This window comes from Chinchilla lanigera, unplaced genomic scaffold (genome assembly GCF_000276665.1).
Source record: "Chinchilla lanigera isolate Chin_1 unplaced genomic scaffold, ChiLan1.0 scaffold00130, whole genome shotgun sequence".
NCBI lineage: Eukaryota > Metazoa > Chordata > Mammalia > Rodentia > Chinchillidae > Chinchilla > Chinchilla lanigera.
The window spans coordinates 3,632,524-3,656,237 of record NW_004955531.1 but is presented as its reverse complement, the minus strand read 5'-3'; the positions used below and the strand labels follow the sequence as shown (position 1 = coordinate 3,656,237).

Below are 23,714 nucleotides of genomic sequence, written 5' to 3'. Positions count from 1 at the left end.
GTTAAATTCATTGTCTTCTGGTACTTTCTATTGACAATAATGAACGAAATACAGTCTTACTTTTATTCTTTTCTAATTAACTGTTTTCTTCCTCGTAAAAAGCTCATACACTTTTTACATTAAACTTTGTAATATATCTCATTTGACAGAGTGTTTGGATACAGCTTTCCTGGTGTTGTTTCTGTTGGTGTCTAATGATCATCTTGATTTTTCACACTCAGATTTCTTTTCTTATTATTCAAAATTTAAGTTTTCAATATTTATAACTGATAAAATGGCTATTGCTTCTTCATATCTGTCTACTCATTTATTTTCATATTTACATTGTTAGCATAATCACCTCTGGTTATAGTAATCTTTTTTCCCAACCTTTTAGAATTTTTCAGGCAACTCAGTTCTAAGCACACATTGCAATTAAAGCCTGGTCATTCTGGTCATTAGCACTGCTTTGGTTCCTATTGCCTAATCATGGACTGCTGTGAAAATGAACTACAGCAAATATAAAGTAAAGGAGCTCATAACTGAATGACTATATATGAATATGTGTTCTTTATGTTGTTCTTTATTTCTTTTCCAAAGTAGATTTGAAAACTATTATTCCATTTTATTTATCCTATAATGTTTTTGTTTTTAATTTCATAACTTCACCTCATTCCTTTTACCTTTTCTTCATTTAATTAGTCGTGTTTTCATTTGGACCTGGTGACTTCTGGCTTTCTTACATTTTAGCACATAAAATTTGTTTTCTTATATTCTTTATGAGTATCAAACATTTCTGAAATGTTGGTCAGATTAATATGGACTAGTATATCCAGATGAATGTGAAAGGAAAATATAATGTGTAACCCCAAAATATGCCTCTGACATAAAACATACTTTGAGCTGAAGGCAATGACAAAGCAGCACATACAGGGAAAGCGCTCTACTTTTTCCTTCCTAAGATAATATACCTTCTTTACTGAAGCTGACTCTAGATTCTCACCAGCGCCGAGATGGCAACAAAGGCATCTGCAAACAATCTTTACTCCATTAGATTCCTTCTATGTATATTCACCTTACCACAGTTTCCTGCCCTTGGAATCCTAAAACTGCTTTTATTTTTCCTGTAATTTCTCTACACAAGTATTGTTCTTTGCTTTAGATAATACTATACCATAATCCTTTATAGACAATGTCACTTTCTTTGGTATCACTTATCCTTATAACAGCACTTTCAAGATATTAAATGGAAAATTCTAAAAATTATCAATTCATCAAGTTTAAGCTCCATGCCATTCTGCACAGTGTAATGAAATTTCAAATCATTGTGCCCAGGACAGTGAATCATCCCTATGTCTAGGGTATCTATGCTGTATACTACCTGACTGTTAATCAGGTAGTAACTGCCTAGGTTATCAGATCAAATGTCATAGTACTGAAGTGCTTATAGTCCATTAACTCTTACGTAGTAGGTTAATGCTATGTCACAATGCCTACTAAATTCACTCATTTGCTCATTTCCTTTATTAATTTCATCTCATCATGCAGGTATTCTGTGACCTCACATAAGAAGATGAAAAATAAGGACATTTTAATGGGGTATTTTGAAAGAAAAAGATATAAACCAGATTCACATAACATTTATTGAAGTATATTGTGGCCATTGATTTATTATTATTGTTGTTGTTAATCTATTACTATGCCTAATTTATAAATTAATTTCATCATAGGTATGTAGATAGAGGGGAAAAATACAGGGTTGGGTTAGGTTAGGTACTATCATAACCTTTAGGGTTGGAGGGTTAGATACTATCATTGGTTTCATGCATCCACTGAGGCTCTTGAACTGTATTCCCGAAGGACAGAGTGGAATACAGGTAAGCCAGAGTTCTAGGCCACTGCTTTCAGTTACTTTTAGTTCAGGTTTCTCCAAAGTTTTCTTAGCTGCAAGTATTAATAAATTCTTCGCTTTCTTCTAGGTAAACACTTTTTTTGTTTAAGAGTTCCAGCTAACAACCTACGATGGGCAGAGGTGTTTTGTTTACCCTACAATGTTCTCATCCTTGGGCTTACAGGAGTATTTTCTCTCTAATATTGGTTTTCTCCTAACAGAACATATCTAGGGTTTATTAATTAAAAATTATAAAACACTCATGAAATAAAAGAGGATCTCAACAAACAAAAATATCACATTCATGGATTGGAAGACTTAAGTAAACACGTCAATTCTTACAAAATTCCAGCAAGATATTTTCTAACTATAGACAAGCACAGTACACAATTAATGTGGAAAGTATAGAAATAAAACTGTTCTGGAGAACTAAACCAATCTTTAAGAGAACAAAGAGGGTAGAATCTCTACTCAATTTCAAACAATAGTAGGAAGCTACAGTAAAAGGGGCAAAGGTTTTCACCTCTACCAATAAAGTAATATATAGAGAACTAGATCAATAACATATCACACCGAACCCCGAAGTGGAACAATATGAATATGCCTAAGTAATTTAGACTCATACATAAAAGCAATTCAATACAGACAGAATATTCTTTAGAATAAATGAACACAACACTGAAGGCTAAAACTGAACATTCACAGACAACAACAGAAAAAAAAACTTATGCTTCATGAGGTAATTCAAAAATTAACTTCATGTGGATCAGAGATTCAAATGTAAAACAAACTATGAAATATTTAGAAGAAAATCTTACAGAAAATATTCAGGACCTACAACTTGGTAAAGAGTTCTAACACATGACATAAAAAGGAAAAAGTAGCACCCTCACAATAATGATATTAATACAAACCAAGATGATTTTCCCAACAATAGCAATGCACACTACACATATGATCATGTAAAAGACTCCAAGGAGAATTCAAACTGAATACATATTTTTTCTGTATATTTCGGTGTGAAGTAATACTACCTTATATACCTCAAAAAGTAGTATTCAAAAGAATACCAATGCAAGAATGCCCAAAATCCCCTCACTAAAAGTATTATTTAGTAACCACAATCATGCCAAGCCCACGGTGACAACTGTGAAATTAACACGTGCCTTCATATAAAGTGCACAGGTTCAGTAGTCAACAGTGCACTCCCCTTACACTGAATTACCACATGATGCTATGTAACATTAAAAACGAGATTTCGGGACTGGGGATTTAGCTCAGCGGCAAAAGCGCCTGCCTGGCAAGCGCAAGGTCGTGAGTTCGGTTCCTGGTACCGGAGAAAAACCAAAAAAACCAAAAAAAAAAAAAAAAAAACAAAAACGAGATTTCTTCTCTGTGTTTTTGCTTATCCTGATCATTTCACTTACTTTAACTATGGTTTTTGCTGTATTTTAACTCTAATTTGACCTCAGTTGCTGAGGCGGACTTGCAGAAACCCTACAAAGAGGAATAAAGAAGCTAGAAACCTCAAAGAGAATGACTATCACGCAGCTGGTTTACACTGTGTACAGGTATACTAGCATCTCCACCCCACAGAAAAATGAGGAAAACATCAACAAGATGGGAATCAAGAAAGAATATGAATATTGGGAAGCTAAAAACACATGTACAAAAAGTTCACTTAAACTCAGACACATGTACTCACTTTGGCAGCACATACACTAAAGCTAGACACATAAGTGTGCAGTAAAATGTGTGCATTTATATGTACATCCTATGTCCGTAAATATAACAGCGTTTTTTTTGTGGGGTTTTTTTTTTTTTTTTTTTTGTCTTTTTGAGACGGGGTCTCACTATGCAGTTCCGGCTGGCCTTGAGCTCACTTTGTAGCCCAGGCTGGTCTCGAATTCTCAAGCATCCTCCTGCCTCAGCCTCCCGAGTGCTCGGATTACAGGCATGCACCACCATGTCCGGTTAAAAGTATATTTTTTAAATTGATACCTCCGAACATCTAATAAAGCCTTATTCCCCTGCACCTCAAGGGTAGAGACAATGTTGGCGAACAAACAAGGCTTTCAGTGAGTGTCTGCAAATGGACCCTCAATTGTCTATCTTTCTCAGCACTGGATATCACTGAATGCACATAAACAACCAAAAGGAGGAGGCTGTTTGTTTTTTAAACACTAGTTCCCATTTCCCAAGTAAAATAATGAAAGGATGACAAATTGCCACTAGCTATCAAGTCTAAATAATAGTGTGCTTATATTTCTTCCTCATTTCTAGATCTAGTTGTTGGTTTTGTTGTTGTTGTGGTTGTTATGGTAGTTGTTTTCTGAGTATTAAACTCAGGACTTTGCACAGGCTAAGTAGTATCCGCTTCTCTGAGCTTCTACTCTCCTCCTTTAAAAAATATCCCTGATGGGGCTGGGGATTTAGCTCAGCGGCAAAGCGCCTGACTGGCAAGCACAAGGTCGTGAGTTCGGTTCCCGGTACTGGAGAAAAACCAAAAAAATAAATAAATAAAAAATAAAAAAAAATAAAAAATATCCCTGAGATAATATTTCAATGTAAACTCGGAAAAAAGAGGTGCCAGAAAGTTTTCCTGAAATTCCAGTAATAATTGCACCTTTCTCATGCATGAACTCTCAGATGTTGAAGACTATAGCTGGGTCAATTTCAAGCGTGATTCTTTAGGTAATAAATGATGAGTTATAACAACTTTTTTCATAAAGATGGCACTACCAGTTTTTCTCCATTATAAATAGCCAGAGACCGAGCTGGCCATTTTCCCGACCACTGATTTTTCTCAGGGGTTACATTAAATATTTCTTTCCCTAACGAGTTCTGAGATGTTGACCCCAGCTTGCCTGCTTGTGAACAGTATGAATCCTCTGATGAAGAGCGAGAGATGAGCTGCAATTGAAGAGGACTTTGTATTCGCTGCACCCGTAGGGTGTAAGTCTTCCCGCTGTAAGTCTGCTGGTGCCTCATGAGCTGTGACCTGTGATTGAAGGTCTTCCCATAACCCATGTACTCATGGAGATTTCTGCAGTGTGGACACTGAAGTGTCAAATAAGGTCTCCCGTACTACTAAAGGATTTCCCACCTTTGCATTTCTAGGGTTTTTCTCCAGTGTGGGTTCTTTTATGCAAGATGAAAGTGGAGTAGTGAGTGAAGGCCTCGGCACATTCACTGCACTCTTACAGTCTCCACTGTAAGAGTCTTCACTACTCTCTAACAGCACTAGTGCTGCTTCAAGTGAGACCTGTGGTTGAAGCCCTTTCTGCACTCCATCACTTAGAGGGCTGCTCCACAGTGTGGATGATGTTCTCTTGAATAAGGTCTGCACTCCCACAGAAGGCTTTTCCACCTTGATTGTATTCATAAGTTTTGGACCAATATGAATCTGAGGACGCCCTGTGTGGTTATCTTTGTTTGAAGGCCTCCCAACACTCCGTGTATTCATAGGGTTTTTCTCTTGTGTGGGTGATGTAGTGTCAAACCTGGCCTATATTAAAAGGCTTTGCCGCATTGTTCTTATACAAAGGTTTTTTCTTCAGAGGGGCTCCTCCTATGCAAGACAGTGGTCAAGAAGTAGGTGAAGGCCTTTCTACATTCACTGCATTTATGTTTCTTTCCAGTGTCAATTCATTGGTGCTGAATATAATGTGACCTGCAGTTTAAGGCCTTCCCACATTCCATACATGTAGAGAGGCTCTTCCCACCACAGGACAGGAGCTGAAGGAGGTGAGTGCCTTGCTGGAGATCTTTTCAGACTCTGTGCATTTGCAGGACTTCATTTCACTCCATGGTGAATGAGATGATTCTTGCTAAACACTTACACATCCCTTGCATGTGCAGGAATTTTTCTTCTCCTGCATGAAGGGATCTATAGCCAGTTCATGTGAGTTACAGAAATCGAGAGCATCATCTGGAGACACATGGTCCTGTGTAGTCCTTCAACACACACTGGGAGTTCTCCCCATGCTACCATGTCCAGGTCTCAATTTCCCAGGGATTTTCTATCCCTGGTCTCATGAGTCTTTCCTCTGTTTCCAATGGCCCATCTTGATCCTTGGACTGCCCCAACTGGGAGCCCTCTGAGGGTGCCTGTGCCAGTCGTTCCTGAAGCGAGGCTTCTGCAGGTCAGGAAAAGTAAGCATGAGTGGACTCTCTGGTTTCAGGCTTTGTGCTGTTACCTAAACAGGAGCTTTGGGTGAGGACTTTCTTTACCACCCTTAACTTTTGGCCATTCTCCAGCTGGTAGATCACCTCTGATTTGGAGAGAGAATATCACTAGCCACTCCTAGTAAAGAGAAAAACCTTTATCCTAATAAGAGCTGAACAAGGGTCTTCCACTCCTGCTGTCCCACAAGACTTAGGGTGAATACTGAGATGACCTCTCTGATGGTTCATGAAGTACTGAAGTCTAGATTCAAGGAGTCTGTCCTTCTCTTTCATCTTGGTTCCTGAGCCAAGAATCCTCTCATGTGAGCTCACCTCTTAGCTCCACAGCCCACTGGGTTTGAGGATACTGACCCCATACAGACACGCTTGCCATTTCCTCCTTAGTGTAGCACTGGGAGACCAGAGTTAGGTGCTAGGGCAAATGTTAAAGTGATCTTCCTGTGGGCCTTCTATGAAATATTTTAAGAATGCCACACAGCATCCACATGATGTACGCACTGTGATCAGCACCATTTACTGATGAAGAATCAGAGGCTCAAGCAGATAAAATGATTTGCCAGAAAGAGGGAAATGGTGACTGGTAGAGTCAAGATGAAACCAAGTCATCACTACCCTCAGACCAATTTAACCACAAATCTATAGAATGTTGTTACTGAAATGCCAACTCCAACTATGCAGATAATGATTTTGACACAAGGATGTCAGCAACAGCAGAAGGGATTACAAGTGCTAACCCATACATAGCCAATCATCACCAAGTATTGCTCTGAGCCATGCACTTTTATATGAGTCCTGTGGCATAGATACTGTATTGGCCTATTTTCCCCATGACATAATTGAGGCACAGAGAGGTTAAGTAACTCGTCCGGGAATACACAGCGGATAAGCAGCACAACTGGGATTGGAGTCCCAGGATCTGGTGCCTGACCCTCATCTCCCAGTGTTACCAGGAGGACATGGCAATCATGAATGTGTGGCCCAATGGCCTCAAACCAGGTGGGCAGTGGAGCTACGCAGGGGACTCAAGTGAGAGGCATTATTCCTCAGGAACCAGGATGAGAGTAAGGGTTGGACTCCTTGACTCTAGACTTCTTCAGTACTTCCATGAACCACCAGAGAGATCAGAAGCCCTCCGGTCTCCAACACCATCTCCCACTACATGGTCCAGTGGGTCAGGTCCCACTGCGTCCATTCCTCCTGTGACTGCCACAGCCACTTCTTTGGACGTCACAGATACTTGTACCAGGCCTCTCAGCTGCATCTCCAGCCTAAATCCTGTAGACCAAGAGGCTGGGAAACCAGTGGGCTTGGCCAACACTCAGTGCCTCCCTGACTGGGCAGGTGACCTGAGCTGACAATCATGCTCCAAGCCTCAGTTTCCTCCATCTAAAATGTGCACAAAGCCTAGGTGTAAAGACAAAGAGCAGTTAAGGAAGCCAAGGCCCTGGTGGGCACCCATAGGACACCCTCTTAGGGAAGAAGGGTGCAAATTTCCACAAACACGTAGAGCAGGGATCTGTCCTCCTCACTACTCCTGCCTGCAGAGCCGGGGAAATGAGCCCTGCTCTGTGCTGCAGTTCTGCCCAGCAAAGGGAGAACCTGAATATGTTTTTAGGTAGAAGCACCTATCACTGCACTTCCACACATGGGTTAGTGACGATATATTTATATTTGCTTCTTCCAAAACCTCTTTTGAAGCTAATCTGCTACTCTTCACTCAATTTCATGATACTGCTTCTCAGATAGGAGCTGGAAAAGAAATTATTATTTTTGATTTGTTCAACTTTATTGGCTTCATCCCTAACATCTGGGAGGAAAATGGTCTTCACGAAACTGAAACCAAATATCTGGATATTTTAAGTAATATTTCAAGTCACTCTGTTATATTGGAATTTCTGCTTGTCTATTCCTTAAGGTATTTCAGAGAAGAAACAAAGCCGAAGAAGTGTAAAGTAAAATCACTATTTGTTTTCACTGAAACAATCTCAAAAAATTTTAATGAGGTTTTTAACAATATTAGTTCAAATATTATTCACAGATAAAAAGGACTGAGAAAAACAAAAAGGCAAACTTTTATCCTTTTTTAAATAGTCATGGTTCAACATCACTAGCCATTAAAGAAATGCAATTTAAAACAGCACAGAGATTTCATCTTACTGCAGAAACAATGGCTAACCTCAAGAAATCAAATAAAACAACAAAAGCTGGTGAGGCTGCAGGAGAAAGGATCTCCTTACATTATAGGTGGGAATGTAAACTAGTACAAGCACTATGGAAATCATTATGGAGATTCTTCAAAAAACTAAAACTAGAAATTCCACTGGACCCAGCTATGGCCCTTCCAGGTATCTTCCGGAAAGTTAAACACATCACATTATAGTGATACAGGCATGTCTGTGTTTATAGCAGCACAATTCATAATAGCTAAATTTATTTTATTTTATTTTATTTTATTTTATTTTTTTTATTTTATGGCAAAAAAGTAAAACAAAATTTTATAACAAAATAATAGAAGAATAACAATGGCTAATGCGTTGTGTATTGTTATTTCTAAAGTAATTACTCAGAGTACAAGACATGGACATAAAAAATCCTCCAATCAATATTACCACAAACCCTCCTTTTCAATGAACGAAGAGACACTAGTAGTATAACTGACTTGCATTTTTTCCTTTTCCCTTCTTTACATTCCCCTTCCCCTATCCTAGTTCCTTTTTTCTTTTAAATAATTTCTTCCCATTTCACAATATCTGTTGTACATTTTAGACCTCATTTACTCTTTCAGTTTCTTACACTAGGGAGACAATATGATGCTTACACATGTGAGTCTGATTTATTTCACTTATGAGTATGGTCTCCAGTTGTATCCATTTACCTATTAAAATTTCCAGTTTATCCTTTATTATGACTGAGTAGTACTCCATTGTATAGAAAGACCACATCTTTTTTATTCATTCCTCAGCTTGGGCATTTGGGTTGTTCCCAAGATGTAGCTATTACAAATTGTGATGCTATAAACATGTGTGCACATATATTTCTGTGGTATGATGTATTTAATTCTTCTGGGAAGATACCCAGAAGGGGAATAGCTGGGTCAAATGGGACCTCTAATCTTAGCTTTTGAGGAATCTCCATACTGATTTCCATAGTGGTTGCACCATTCTGCACTCCCACCAACAGTGGAGAAGCGTTCCTTTTTCTCCACAGCCCCTCCAGCATTTATTATTGGTTGATTTTCCTTGGGGTTTTTTGTTTGTTTGTTCGTTTGTCTGTTTTGGTACCAGGCAGGCACTATGCCTCTGAGCTACGTCCCCGGCCCCCTGCTGATTACTTGATGATAGCCCATAATAGGTAAACCTTGGAAACCACCTATAAATCCATCAACAGATGAACAGGTAAAGAAAATGTGGTATTTATACACAATGGAGTACTGCTCTGCTATAAAGGATAACTTTGATACATTGATAGGAGAATGGATGTACCTTGAAATCATAATGTTAAGTAAAATAAATCAGACAAGCAAGCTTAAATATCACATGGTTGTCTTACATGAAAAGCCCAAAATACAAATAAAAGAGCAAACTAAAAGATAACAGGAGACAGAGTTAGATCTTTTGCAAATAGGTAGGAGACCAACAGATGGAGAGGGGTTACAAAAATTAAGATGATATGTACACCTACCAACTCCTCACAATGAGTGTAATCATTACGTATTGCAAACATGTACTAATAAAAGTTAAAATAGTCATGACTATTATTCTCTAAAGTAGTAGAATAATCTCCAGGCACAGAAACTGTCTGGAGATATTTTTAATTGTCACAATGGAGTAAAGGAGTGTGGTACTGTCATTTAGTAAGTAAGAACCTATGAAACTACTAAAAGGCCTATATTATACAGAAAAGCAAGTCACAACAAGAACAGAAATATAGCCTAAAATTTGTTATACCAAGGATTAGAAACCTAGTACTGCAGCTTTACTGTTCTCTCCTACATGAATTATTTTAAGAAGAATATTCAGGGGTTTCAGGTACTTCTTCATAAGTAGGAGCTAAGCATCCACATACATTAGATTGTTTTTGTTTAGGAAATGTTCAGCCTGATTATGCAGATTCTGGCAATAACTCACAGTCCATTTCAAACTGTCAGGATTTTTTGATCCTCTACCTAATTGAAATTTACAACAAAGATAGGATTTAGGTGATCAAAAGTCAGTTTATTCTAAGTAAAATTTCTGTGATTGACCAGAAAATGACATAGATTGTTCTCAAAGATCTGAAATGACAGTTTGCCTGTAAGAAAACAGTTTGAAAGTGATGAATGATATCTGAGCTCAGATGTGCTAACCCAAATACAAACAAGTAGTCCATTCAGAACTTGTTCTTTTATAAGGAGTGAAGTTAAAACAATGAATATCTAAAATTTTATTTGCTAAAAAGATATAAAAGCTTTTTAACAAAATAATGAGATAAAAGAGAAAACTGTTAACTGATAACTAAAATAGATTTGCTGAGAGTTATTTGGGGCAAGTCAAAATAACTGTTTTTTAAAAAAATCTCTTCCTCTATTTCCTTTGGTACTATTTTAAGTGATTCAGTAATAATCTGAGCAAAGAAAGCCCAGAGGAGAGGAAAGAAGGAATGTGAGGGAAAAAGAAAGAATATGATACTAGAATCTACATGACTTAAGATACAATTTAGTGAAATAAAGTAGACAACATTGGAAATATAGATACAGCTAGAGACAAAAAATCCCACAATAATATTGCACTAAAAATAGCTGTATACAGTACAATATCCCAACCTAATAGGCAGCCACATCACAAACTTTAATGGAGTCATTTGGTGATTGTACATTGAGTCTCCCTAAAACTCTAAGTGTATCATATCTATCATCATTAACTTTACTGGAAGAAGACACAAAATTCTGAAATGTAAACATGGATAATTGTTTTGGAATAACAGAAAAAAATCTGTAGGTGGAAATCATGTTAACTATCAAGAGTATAATTTTATATTAAAAACAACAAAAATACCAATTGACATATTCTATGAAAAGAAAAATTGAATAAAATCACTTTAATAGCTACAAACATATAGCCATGAACCAGGACGGATGTTTGGAGTGGACTGTGAGACTTCATGTAAACTATACTTGGTCAGGTACCTGTATTAGATTTTCCAGAATTTTAAATATTTCAATTCTCTCCAAATGTATTTGGAGATCCATTACATTTACAGTAAAAATCCCAGCAGGTTTTAATTTGATTTTCTTTACAAATTAACTAGCTATTCTAAAATTTACTGGAAGAAAAATCCCAAATCAATCTTGAAGAATAAATTGGGGAGTTATTTATGGGATTTCAAGACTTACTGTTGAGCTAAATTATTGATGACAGTGTGGCACCAGTGAACGACGAACAATGTTTTATTACATTCACGCAGAAGTTGAGTAAACTATTGCTTCTTACATCACCAGGGAAGAATCTGAAAAATATAATCTTGAGCCTAAACAGTCTTCCAGAAAAGGATACATACTGGAAAATTCTTTCATGTCAAGTCCAAGTCCAAAAATAAAGAAAGCTGATGTATGCTAGTAAGTAGTGATAGTGGTTACTTTCGTTAAGAAGGAAGTTATACAGATTAAGCTGGGACATAAAAGGGGTGGGCCAATGACATTTCACCTATTTTTTAGCATAAATGCTGCTTATACAAGAATTTTCACATTGCAACAATTCAATAATACGTATACTCAGGAATCATCATTCGGAAAGAATTTTGCAATTAAGTTTAAAAGATAAAATAAAAGGAAGCTTCTACTGGCTTACAAAGAACAACTTTTTCAAATTTGAAAATGTAGTAAATAAAAATAAAATCAATGAGATCATGATGTTATTCAAGAATGTCTTATTAGTCACTGCTGTATGCTGCAGAAGCACAGTTTTACCACCCTGAAAACTGACATGGGAGGTAGTAAAATTTATCCCCCATTTCTCATATAAACCTCATGTGAGAATAACCAAATACTTGGTAAGGGCTGCTCTTTCTCAGAAAAGAATTTTACTGCTAATAAGTACAAAGATATGATACCATAATAAAACTGCAGTTTTACAATCTAATGAAATAATAGAAGTAGCCAGTAAACTTCAATGGACACTCTGTTATGTAAAGTTGTAACAGACAAATTTATAACGAGGGGACAATATTGACACCATATAAATCCAATGGCCATTCTTAGTATAATTAGTTATTGGCCACCCTTATGTTATGTGCCTCCTGTTATAATGTAATGGAAAATACACAGCACCACCTATAAGATATTTTCTAGAATATTTTTTCTTAATATAACAACGCTTATAGACCTAGAAGGTTACAGGAAATGTGGGGAATTACACAAGATAAAAAGTATATCAGGAAGAAAGAAAAATCAAATTTAGTAAATAGGTCATTTTATAGAACAAGTGACCTGGTTTATCCAACAAATCGAGGGCACAAAAAAAGCATCAGCATTCTAGTATAGAGTAAAAGAGAAAGACCTAGAAATCATATATAAGGTATGGAATTTTTGGAATTCTAATTTAAAAACAAATATTTTAAAAGGATCTTTTGAGTTAGTCAAGGAAACTCAAATATAGATCAAGTACTAGTTGATTTAAAGAATAATTATATTAAGTATGATAATTACATAGTGATTCTGTTTTGTAAATGCCCCTATCAGTTAGATATGCAAGTTGAAAACTTTACAGGTGAATGGACAAGTTTGTTTTCCAATCTCTCCAACCATTTTTGCTTACACAAACACAAATTATATAGATATTAATCTATCTATAGATATATTTCCCTAATTATCATGACAAGTTGTTAATATAGCAATATTAAATTTGTTCAAAATTATTTCCCAAAAAGAGGAAACTATTGTGATAGAGTTTAAGCAATATCTCAGGCTAAAGTTATTTAATGGAGGGAACTGAATGGGATTGTACAAAGGTCACAGTAAAATAATATAAGACTACTGGACACAGCACGGTTGCCAGGGTTGTATTCCAAGTCTTCAAAAGCGAATTGTGAAATAAGTGAGTTCTTGTCACAGATGAGCCAACTATTTGATAAAATGACTTGTAGAAATTGCCTGAAGAATGAAATAATCTACAAGCTTGGCGTGTGGGCTGAGATGCTTGGCATTGTCCCTTGCCATCCTGGTCTTCTAAGAGCAGTTGATCCTTTGTCCATCTCATTTAGCCTTGTTTCTCATTTCCTTGGCAGCTGGAGATCAGCAAGGAACCCCTGCCATGGGCTGTGAGGAGGAGGACCTGCCATTGTGCCTGTCAAGCCACCGACTCTTAACTGGTTCCGCAGTTCCGTTCCCCTGAGTACAAGGCTACAGAGGTGATTAACAAAGAACCAACCTGAGTAAAGATGAGGTCAACTCCCCTGAGAACAGGTGAGCCCAGAAGCGTCAGCTGTTTCATGGAGAAATAACAAATGGGCAGGCAGTGCTAGCTCTAAAAAGCCCCATGGCTGGTGTAAAGTAGCAAAAACAGCATGAGGTTTTACCCTGAGAGTAACTTCTTCATGGCAGGACAGATTTAAAAAAAATTCCACTGCAGCACCTACCATACTGTCAGAGTGTAATCAGGCATCATTTTGGGAGGAGTTGATTGTGTGGGACTGAGCCACAGAATACCTATGCTACAGTTTCATTACATACCTACACGACTGCAGAAACTGGGTGAGAGACAGCCATGGGAAACAGATGAGGAGAGGTTGAGGGCTAGACAGAGATTCCTTGAGATCCTCTGAGAAGTTCAAGCTCAGGCCAGGAACGACATAGACCTGCATTCCATGGTGGGAGGCCAGGTATGGCAGGCGTCGCTTTCAGAGGAGGCTGTGCCCGAATGTGACAGCATTCAATTCAGTGGCCCGCTTGAGCCCTTGCTCCACTGCCTGCATCCAGGGGTCTGATTATATCCCTATGTAGCAATGTGAGTGGGGATGCAACTTGACTTGGAAAGTTGCCTCAGTCTGGGGTTTACAGATGGGGGGACTTTTATGCAAGGGGTAGTGTCCTCTCACAAACACACAGTATAAAGTGGGGCAGAGAGGACTGTGCCTTTCTGGATTCCACACACTGCAGGTCCTACAAGGACATCACTCATTTGGAAATACAGTAATTGTCTTTCTTTTGACCCATTTTTTTCTCTTTTATTGGTTTGTTTTTGTGGTGTTAGGAGTTTTATTCTTTTCCTTTTTTACTACTATCTTTTGTTTTTGTCTTTTTTGAGACAGGGTCTCGCTATACAGTTCAGGCTGGACTTGAGCTCACTTTGTAGCCCAGGCTGGTCTTGAACTCACAGCAATCCTCCTGCCTCAGCCTCTTGCATGCTGGGATTACAGGCATGTGCCACCACAGCAGGCTTACTACTTTCTTTCTTAAAGAGGTATTTTGTTTGTTTAGAATTAAACTTTTTAACACTATATAATGAAAATGTACAAAGAATAATATTGAAGTTTGGGGTTAGATTTAAGTCAAAGACATTCATTAACAAGGAATCTTCAAATGTGATTATTCTAGAAACTTCTCTAAGCCATCTGATCAGAACATCTGTCTGTTATTACTTTACTTTGAAAGACATTGGAATATATTTGAATTCAACCCAGAATCTTTCAGAATAAGATGTAATTAAAAACCAATTCTATAGTCAAACTTAAAAAGTTTAACAGAGCTTTCCTTTCTAGAAATAATAATAAAGAAAACAGGCATGCCAGAATATTTGATCTTGAGCAAGTGACAGCAAAGTATGAATGTATACTTAACTTCCACCTCCTCAAAAATGGAGGCTACTTTCTGTTCCACAGCCTTAAAACACGGTGAAGAACAGCCTATAGGCAACTTTGGGCAAGTGCTTACCAAAATAAAGCTCAAGCAACTGAGCAAGGACACCTCAGAAAAGTGTTTGGGTGGATCTGAATTCTATTTTTATTGATTAATACAGAAGTAAAGTGGCTCCTTCCAAGGGCCTGGCTCAGTTCTATTCTCACCTATGTTATGCTCCTGAGAACAACCAGGATGATTCTGCATTAGGAGAGATCTTCTTCCTTCGGATGCTCAGTGTTCAGGGAGCTTTCTGACTATGTGAATGAAGTGAGCACTGACTCCATGGGTATTTTGAAGCGTGGAGAGTCAAAGCATTTTTGAAACAGGGTTGTTAGAGTCTATGTACCGATGGTCTGTCTCCAGTTTATTCTAATTTCTCACCATGTATTTGTAGATCTAGGGCTGCAGCTTTTGCTGTATCATCATAACAATAACTAATGTCTACCCCAATTTATGATTCAGATTATGTTCTCAAAGCAGGCCTGGCATTTTACAATACCTGCACATGAAACGATCCACTGTTGCAACTTACATATTCACAAAACATTGACAATCTTCTGCAGATCAAGCAAATGTTTCTAACCATAATTGTCATGCATGAATTCATAGCCAGAATCCCCATGATCAAAAAAGTTTGCACAATACAAATAACTTAAAAATATTCATATGCACATGTACACACACTCACAAACATTTTGATAGAACTGTGCTTGCGGAAACTCCATTTGTTAAGTGCCGTTGAAAGCATATTTTGTTAAGCTGCCGCTCCACATATTTTTCTTAGGAAAATCTATCACAATAGGGCAGAGTGCTTTTATGGATGAGCAGAAAAAGATATGCTTGTGGCAACCAGAAAGTTTAAGGTCTTTCAAGTTGTGTAAAATGCACTTATAGAAACATTTAAGTGTTTACAGGATGCAAAGTTTGGAGCTAAAATATAAAATCAAACCAGTTGCAGAAAGTGTAGAGCTACAATCTTTTGAGGTAAAACCTGGTACTGAGATATGCAAGAAAGTTTCAGCATGCATAGCTTCTTGGCCTGAACCCATATTGCCACATAATTTGATCATGTGTAAATTTCACAAAAGATTCATCGTCTTCGGCTAATTTGGTACTAAGGATGTGCTTATAATCTTCCCAAATTTTTCTTCATTGTCTTTTAAGAGCCTCTCATGTATTATTCCAGCTTGTCAAAGGGTAAAGCTGGGCAAGTCCTTCTTTATTCAGGAGGAATCTGGAAAATGAGGTGCCGTGCGTGAGTGCCGAGGAGTAAGGCTGGCTTTCTCACATGCAAACTTCACTTTGACTGAGAACAACTTCTGAATGTCTCCACTGTTGATGACAACTATATTTTCTTGTTTTGTTCTCTGAAAAATTTGCTTCAGGGTCGGAAGGCTCGGCTCAGTGCTGGGAATGGCAGGCCGTTGTAGAGTTGGCTGATGGGTCTGCATGTGAAGTGGAGGCAGCAGCTTGATGTCCAGCAGCCTGAGACCCAAAGAGGGCCCTGCAGAGGTTCACAGCATTACTAGTGCTTTCGGGACCTGGGGCTCAGCAGCAATGCCTCAAACTCTATGGACCACTTCAGCATCACCCCACAGGCCATGCTGCCAAGGGACCAGAGACTAGGAGCTGATGCGATGACAACTGCAGTCCAAACTCCACCTCCTCAGATGGGTTCATAAGCCAAGCCGGCTCCAATGGCGCCTTTGTAATTATCTTGGCTTGTTTGTTTTGGTCCTCTTTTGTGTTTTCTCTTTCCTTTTTTTTCCTCACTTTTGATTTGTTCCCTTACTTGTTTTCTTCGTTTACTCTCTATTTTTCTTATTTTTCATTTTCTGAATTACCACGCTCAGAGCTGAATTACTGCTGAGTGTGGACCAGCAATTCTGTCCTTACAGAGGGAGGGTATACATCCCATCCCAATTCCCCCTTGAAAGATCATTACTTGTTCGGTTACTGGATTTGTTACTAGAGACAAGGGCAGGTGAACCAATAGAGGAATTTGGAGGAGAAAATATTTTAAGAGAGAAGTGCTGAGATGTGACAGTGTGTTACACAGAAGAGGGTGTCAAAACTGCAGGCTACCACCTCAGTGTAGTTACACAGATTCAGGCGTGAAAACCACAGGCTGTCAGTTCTGCTGCCTGCTGCTGGCTGAGATGCAGAGGCCTTTTCCTTTGTATCCCTTAGAGGGGGGGCATTCCTTTAATCTATCCCCACTGTAGGGTCCTAAATGTGCCCACAATTTGCAAATAGAACTCTGGTAAAAATTCGCTTTTGTTTGCAATCTCTGCATCAGGTGACAAACACAATTGCATCCATCTTTTCCACATAAACACAAACGTGTCCATCTTTTCCAAAATTATAGAACAAATTAAGTTCATGAACTGATGCCACATTATTTGTCAATATTCAGCTTGTTTTTGTGGCTGATACTACTATAGGCAAGATGACATAATTATTGCTATTGATTGGTGTTCTCTGTATACCAATATCTGGATTGCCTGGAAGTCATATGATACTTGAAGAACTGGCTACTGAGATAATAAGCTTCAGTCTCCTCTCTCAAATAAATGGAAGTGGTTGGATCCTAGGACTGAGGAAAGGCCCATAGTTAACCATGCTCAGAGGATATCTCTGAAAAGTAGAGATTAACTATAGATGTCTTCATGCTAGCAACAATGTTACCCACTATAATCAATGCACAAGCGTCAGCACAGAAAACAAAAAGTAGAATCATGAAAAAGCAACAAAATGCCTCCAAAAACTCTAAACTACCCCAAAGATGATTCAGGGGACATCAAGCGGGAGGAAATCAAAAGTGACACAGCCAAAATATCTGAAATAATAACACTGGAGGTAATAAAACACATGCAAAATTGTTTGGGGAATTTAAAGAAAATGTAACTAAACAGACAATCATACTAATGAAATAAATGATCAGAAGTAAAGAAAGATGTAAAACATCAATGAATACTCAGCATAGGAAAGAACTGAAGTCTATAAATTAGTTCCAAACAAAACTCCAGATTAAAATTTTCATTGAAAGTATGGGCAGAAGGAGCATTCAATGTTAGGACAGTGTCAATCTAAAATATAGGGCTGTGGTTGGTGGTCAATTAATGATAAACACCTTAAAACAACAAGAGAATATTAAAAATGTATGCAAGAGATGGTAGTGACACAAAGAAGACTAATAAAAGATAAATTGGAATTAGTGAAAAATCAGATGATAGCACGCAGAGCACAAAAAGACGTGTTTATAGAACTAATAGCAGAAAAACTTTCTAAATGTAAAAAAAACTTAACTCGCAGATAAGTGAAGCATATAGAATCTCAAAGAGCCATAAGAAAAGAATTGTTACATGATACATCATAGTCAAAATACCAAAAATTCTACACAAGTACAGAATTTTAAATGCTATTAGACAACTTCAATGTATCACTTATAAAGGAAAACCCATTGGAATTACAACTGACTTTTTCAATACAAATCTTAAAGGTGAGGAGAGTTTGGTGTGCATTGCTAAGTAAACACAAAGAAAGGGAAGCAAAAGTGGGAAAACACAATGGTAGGAATAATTCAATAATAAATTATTATTTAATATCCATCAGATATAAATATTAGTATGAATGGTTTCAATCTACCAATCAAAAGTTGCAGATTGGCAGGATGGATCAGGAAACGAAATCCAAAAGTATGCTGTAAATAAGAAACACAATTATCCCCAAAAGAAATCCACTGATGCCCCCCTCACCAAAAAAATCAAAGAATGAAAAACAATATTCCATGCAATAGGAACCTTAAGACAAATAGCAGTGTCTGTGCTATTTTAAGAAAATGTGGACTTTCCTTTTGAGCAGTTTCTTTCTCTTTATCACTATCTATTGTACCTTTTAGATTTCATTTACTCTTTCAGGTTCTTATACTAGGGAAACAATACTATGTTTACATATATGAGATTTATTATTTCACTTATATAATATATGAGTTATTATTTCACTTATGAAGTAATATATTTCATAAGTGAAATATATTATTTCACATATATTTCACTTATGACATCCACTTAAGGATGTCTAGTGGCAACCATTTACCTACAAAAGCCTCGAGTTTGTCTTTCTTTATAGCCAAACAATATTCCATTATATAAAAATACCTTTATGTCTGTGTGCTTGTTAATATGTTTTGGTTCTTTTATCTCTAAAAATAAAAATAAAAAAAAAGAAAAGAAAATGTGGACTTGAAGCCAAAACTGATCAGAAGTGGGAAAGGATACTACATAGTGGTTATGGGAACTATTCAACAGGAAGAGATAACAGTTACAAACATATATTCACGAAACAATGGTACACCCAACTTCATAAAGCAAATACTTTGGGACATAAAAGATTAGATGAACATCTATACAATTATAGCCACCACTATACCAATTAAATACACCACTATCACAACTATACAGATCAAGTAGGAAAAGAAAATCAAAACAGCATAATCAAAGTTTAATCAAATGTTCAACAAATGGACTTTGAAAAAAATATATGTCACACAGGATATTCCAACCAACAACAAAATATACATTTTAACAGTACATAGAATTTTCTCTAAAATATACCACATAGTAGGCAATAAAGCATGCTTAAGCACATGCAAAAGCATCAAAATTTTACCATGCATATTATCAGGTCATAGTGCAATGCAAGTAGAAATCAATGGTAAAGAAACCACAGAAATTATTCAGATGTATCAAAATTAAACAACACACTCTTTAATATTCAATGGATCACAAAAGAAATTAAGGAAGGAATAAGACAGTTACTAAACTAAATGATAAGGCCAGTTAAACATACCAGAGCTTATGGAACATAATGAAAGCAGTTTAAAGATGGAAGTTTATAGCTGTGAATGCCCCTATCACAAAAACAGGGTGAGCCCAAATAAATAACATAGTGATGCACCTCCAAGACCTAGAAAAACAAGAACTAAAACAAGAACTAAATGCAGAACTAAAACAAGAAAAGAAATTATGATATGGAGACTAAAAGACAATACCAAGAAACAATAAGAGTTTGTATTTAAAAGAACAAACAAATACTTACCCAATCTTAACAAAAAAGACAAGGCAAAAAATCAATCCAATTAGAAATGAAAAAGATGAAATCACAATGGATATTGCAGAAATTCAGAAGATTATTAGCATCTGTTTTACAAACCTGTATGCCAGTAAATTGGAGAACTCAGAAAAAACAGATTCCTAGATACAGATGATTTACCAAAACTGACAAAGAAGACTTAAAAATCCTAAATAATCCAATAATAGGAAATGAAAGTGAAGCAATAACAACAAAGCTATCAGCTAAGAAAATCCCAGGGCCTGATGGATTCACTGCCAAATTCTACAAGAACTTCAGTGAAGACCTAATACCAATACTCCTCAAAATCTTTAATGAAATTTAAATTGAAGGAATACTCCCAAAGTTATTTCTGGAAACTAACATTACTCTGATGCCAAAATCTAACAGAGATCCAACCAAAAAAGGCAACTACAGGCCAATCTCTGTAATTAACATGGATGCAAAAATCCTCAACAAGATATGGGCAAAGAGAATGCAACAAATCATCAAAAAGATTATATACCATGTAGTGGTTGATTGATTATGTCAACTTGAGAAGTTTAGAAGCTTAACTAAACTTGGCTCAGCAATTGTCTCAGCAATTCTACACCCTAGGGTATAGAGGAACCACCTAAGGTGGATCATCACCTAGATGATATAAAAGGGAAATAAGGAAGGACAGAGGAACTTCCATTCCTTTTGGAGGAGCTCCAGTCTTCACCTTTAGCTTGCACGTCATCTCCTGGCTTCTAGTGCAGACTCTTCGGCTTCCAACCTGGATCCTTCAGTCTTCTGTCACAGACTCATCGGCCTCCTTGTACGGACTTGCATGGAACTCTGCAGTGAACTCCAGACCCTGGACTGATTCGTTCAGTCTTCAGCATGCAGACACCCTCTGCACACTTCCATCGTAAGCCAGTCTTATAATTTCTTATACATTTGTACATTTTGTGTTATATCTGTTTTTCTAGTAAAACCCTGACTGATACATACCATGACCAAGTAGGTTTCATCCCAGGGATGCAAGGATGGTTCAACATATGCAAAGCAATCAATGTAATTTATTACATAAACAGAAGCAAGGACAAAAATCACATTGACTATCTCAACAGATGCAGAAAAAGCCTCTGACAAAAATCCAACACCCATTCGTGATAAATACCCTCAAGAAAGCAGATATAAGACCTTTTCACAATTTGATAAAAGCTATTTATGATTAACCTGTTGCCAACCTCATATTAAATGCAGAAAAACTGACAATTTTCCCTCTAAAATCAGGAATAAGACAAGTATGTTCACTATCACCACTCCTGTTCAACATAGTCCTTGAAACATGAGCCAGAGCAATCAGAGAAAGGAAGAAATAAAATGGATACATATAGGAAAAGAAGAACTAAAAGTATCATTATTTCTCAATGATAGAATCCCCTATCTATAAGATCCAAAAATTTACCAAAGAAGTCTAAAATTAATAACCAAATTCAGCAATCTACCAGATTACAAAATCAATACAAAAAATCAATAGCATTCCTATTGATACCAAAATAATATAATTAATAATATCAAAATAATATCATTAATAATAGCATCAAAAATTAAATAGTTAGAAATTAACCTATCAAAGGAAGTGAAAGACCTCTAAAGGAAAAATTACATCACACTAAAAAAAGCGTAGATCAAAGAGAACATCAGAAAATGGAAAGTCCCAAGCAGTTTCAGGGCACGGAGGGTGCAACAGGCGTGGTTGGCCCAGAGGGTGCAATTCAGCAGTGCAAGAGAACTCTGGCCTTGGCAGGCAGCCCATGGGGCACGAGGCATGAGGCTGAGCAGGCTGAGGCTGGGGTTGGGGCTGGGGCTGGGGCTGGGGCTGGGGGAGCAGGGTGGGGAGATGGACAAACTGATTGTCATCTTAGGATGTCTCTTTCTGGCCACTGGTATCTTTGGCATTGCCAGAATTGCCAACCAGGAGTCTGCAGGAGCATTCACTGTGGGCTTGGTGGGAGTGTCAAACCATCTATGGAAGAGACCACATGCATCCCTCCCCAGCTTCCTCCCAAAGTCACTCCTGGAAGGAATACTCCTAAAGGCATTCCTGGGAGCTAACATTACTCTAATGCCAAAAAAACCACACTGTTTTTTCATCATCATGGGAATCATTTCGTTGACTGCCACATGTGGTTTGCTAGTGGCTTCCCACTGGCAAAAGCAGCTACAAAATATGCTCATTGGATAGCATCCACTGGAATGATACTTTTTTACTGCATGGCTGCCCTAATATTTCCCAAATGATTTTACATCAATGAAGTGAGAGGTCAACCTTTTAAATTACCCAACAACACAGTAATTGGATCATCATGTGTTTTTTTTTTGTCTTATCAGTTTTCTTTACTATAGTAAGAAGACTTCTATTTGCTGCCAGTTTATGTACAGAGCTGACGAATGTCTAAACTGCCTCTTTTTTGTTGTTTGAGGAGGATAGAAGGACAAATACAAGGCATCTGAGCAATCCTCTCATAGGAAGATGCTTAGATGAAACTGATATTGAAAAGAAAATAATTCTTTGATTTGTTCTCACTATGCACGTTGGATTTTTTAAAAAATGAGGAGAGCCTTTCCCATTACCAAATACATACAGTATCGACTAAATCTCCTGAGCATATTCAGGCAGTCAGTTGGCACTGTGATAACCTAGGGAAGGAGAATGCTTTATACCAAAAAACATGTGGCCCTTTGTGACTCTGTTGTTCCATTTTTAATGTCAAATGAGTCACTTGAGGAAAAAAAAACAAGTCTAAACATTTATGAATCACGGTGGACCAGAGGGGGATGCAAGAGAAGTTGAGCCTCACCTCGTAAGAAATTAGTATTCACAACTTCCCTGCAGTGGTTTAAGCCTTTAGTAGCAGGATGAATTCCTGTAGCCTTACTGCACCAAGAAGCCAATAGACCAAAACTGGTTTGCTAAAATATATGTAGAAATTCTAAATTCTCTAATTTCTGTGTACAAAACAAGAAAAAAGTCAAATACTGAAGATGCGCTGTTTAGGGTGGGTGGGGGAAATCTTCCTTATATAAATTTGTATAATACATAAATATTTTGCTGATTCCATATACAGTGCATGTATGTGTGTAAATTTATATATGCACACATGGAGATCGTTCTTGAAAGAGAATTCTTAATGCTTTGCTACTAAAACACTGTGGTGTGCAAACCTAGAACTGAATAGAAAACAAGCCATTCTCTGAAGGCTGCATAGTGGAGAGTGTCGTTGGTTCACTTCCTTCTTTGTAGTAGCCCTTGATTTTAACAGGTTTTTGTAACAGGTACAAATAATTCCATACTCTTCTAGGTACAATTTTAAGTTAAGCTAAACATTCTTTCGGGTTAATTTATTTGTATATGATAGAAGGTAAGACCATGTCAAACCTTATAATTTGGGGAATCTGACGCTATTGAAATCATTGACAACTGTTGTCTATTGTATAGATTCTTTTTTTCTACTTGTTTGGGTCTGTTACATTAATAATGCATTTTATATGTTCAAGCACACAACTACAAAGCTTACTAGCAAGTATCTAGCTGTTTTGGCTATTTATACTAATTACACTCTGCCATAAAAATTAAATTTCTGTTTCTATCTGTAAGCATTATTAATAAATCTTTACCAA

At 37.2% G+C, this 23,714-nt stretch overlaps 2 pseudogenes; one reads left to right on the top strand and one right to left on the bottom strand.

Moving 5' to 3' along the window:
• Positions 1-15,947: 15,947 nt before the first annotated feature.
• LOC102023190 lies at positions 15,948-16,533 on the bottom strand (annotated as a pseudogene).
• Positions 16,534-21,933: 5,400 nt separating this feature from the next.
• LOC102022850 lies at positions 21,934-22,492 on the top strand (annotated as a pseudogene).
• Positions 22,493-23,714: the final 1,222 nt, after the last annotated feature.